The sequence below is a fragment of the Pygoscelis adeliae genome, unplaced genomic scaffold (genome assembly GCF_000699105.1).
Source record: "Pygoscelis adeliae isolate BGI_AS28 unplaced genomic scaffold, ASM69910v1 Scaffold98, whole genome shotgun sequence".
NCBI classification, from domain to species: Eukaryota; Metazoa; Chordata; class Aves; order Sphenisciformes; family Spheniscidae; genus Pygoscelis; species Pygoscelis adeliae.
The window spans coordinates 5,463,992-5,465,668 of record NW_008825547.1 but is presented as its reverse complement, the minus strand read 5'-3'; the positions used below and the strand labels follow the sequence as shown (position 1 = coordinate 5,465,668).

General features: G+C 41.3%; 1 protein-coding gene across 1 annotated transcript in view; it reads right to left on the bottom strand.

The window, feature by feature from the left end:
• The window catches only part of UBXN2B (UBX domain protein 2B), a 21,199-nt gene that overhangs the window by 13,775 nt on the left and 5,747 nt on the right, over window positions 1-1,677 (bottom strand). The gene's annotated exons all lie outside the window — the stretch shown is intronic.

Sequence of the window (1,677 nt, the reverse complement as noted above, 5' to 3'; positions counted from 1 at the left end):
TGGTGAGCAGTTGTACTGTGCATCACTTGCTTTGTGTAGTATTATTATTATTATTATCATTTTATTTCAATTATTAAACTGTTTTTATCTCAACCCACGAGTTTTTCTCACTTGTGCTTCTCCAATTCTCTCCCCCATCCCACCGGAGTGGGGGGGGAAGTGAGCGAGCGGCTGCATGGTGCTTAGTTGCCGACTGAGGTTAAACCACGACATTCACAAAGGTTCCCCAAATGCTGCAATATCACTGGCAAGTTCATTTTTAGGAAGTTGTGCAAGGGACATCTAATGTCAGTTTTAGCAATCTTACTTTTCTCCTGAATAATACTTTACTTTGCTTGTCAAATCTTCCTTAATTTTGTCCCGAAACCATTTTGTTCACACTATGCAAGTGATATTAATATTTTATCATACACACCAGAATAGGTACTAGGTTACAATTTCATTACAGTTTTATGTAGAAGGAATACACATTAAAATAAAATGAAACATCATCCATCCTTCAAAACACACCACTATGAACACACGATATTAATCCCATATTATTGTGAGACATTTTCTGCAGGGGAAAAATATGATCTAAGGAATTATACCCATTAAGAAAATTAAACTGAGTAACAAGACAGCTCAAGAAAACCACTAAAGACGTCCATTCTATCTGAAGAGACAAGCAAATATCTTTTAGATATGTAAAGCTGATGGGGTAAGTCATGGACAACGAGTCCATAAGCAGACACTAAAAGGAATAGGTAGGCAAAGATCTACCCTGTACCATCCCTAATCCAAAGACTGAGGGATGCTGAGGGAGTGTAAAAGGGCATGGTCAGGCTTCTGTACATTCCTTATACCGCAACTCTTATGGTGCCACGACAAATCAAGTACTGAGCTGGATGGAAGGATGGTCAGTTACTCTGACCCAGGAGGGTAATTCTTTGGTTTTTAACATTTATCAATAATCATCTACCCAAAATGTCTGTCTGCTTCAGTTGACTAACTAAAGACCTTATGAACCAAAAGTATTAATAAAGACTTTATTCCTGTTACATATTGTACCAAAGTTAATCTCAACAAGAACCTATGAAAATCCCAAATAGTAATCAAGAAAAAACTGTATCCATCTTTCTCTGTTAATTAGGTACAATTAAATAAAATAGGGGCAGTCTGAGTTACTAGAAGTTTCACTTGTTTTCCAATCAACTCGTTCCAAAAATATTTTGAACCTTCATACAGTTTCAAAGTCACACACACAAAAGGAATACTGCTGAAAGTGTTCCCAATGAAGCGTTTAAGTACCAACGCTGAGTTACATTTGTGATCACGCTCTCTCAAAACTCTTCCCGTGTAAACCTGGGAAAAGATCTCGTCCTTAGCCTCACGCGTTCGCGGAGGCCGACGCTTTCACGCGGGGAAGGACACTCCTACCAAATAAGCAGGAAATACAACGGCGCCAAAATAACTTCAAGTGCAGTTAAAACCCTGCTACTGAAGAGTCGGGAGAGCCCTTCCCGTTCCCTGCAGAGCTGACCACCACACACGCTGACCACCCACCGTTCCCTAAAGTGCCTAGTCCTCTTTCAGAGGCGTCCTTCCCTTCCCGGCCTCAAAATGGGGGAAAAAAGAAAGAAAAGAAGACCGCAGCCTCTGCGCGGAGGCCCGGCCCCGCCTGCCGACGGCGGGGCA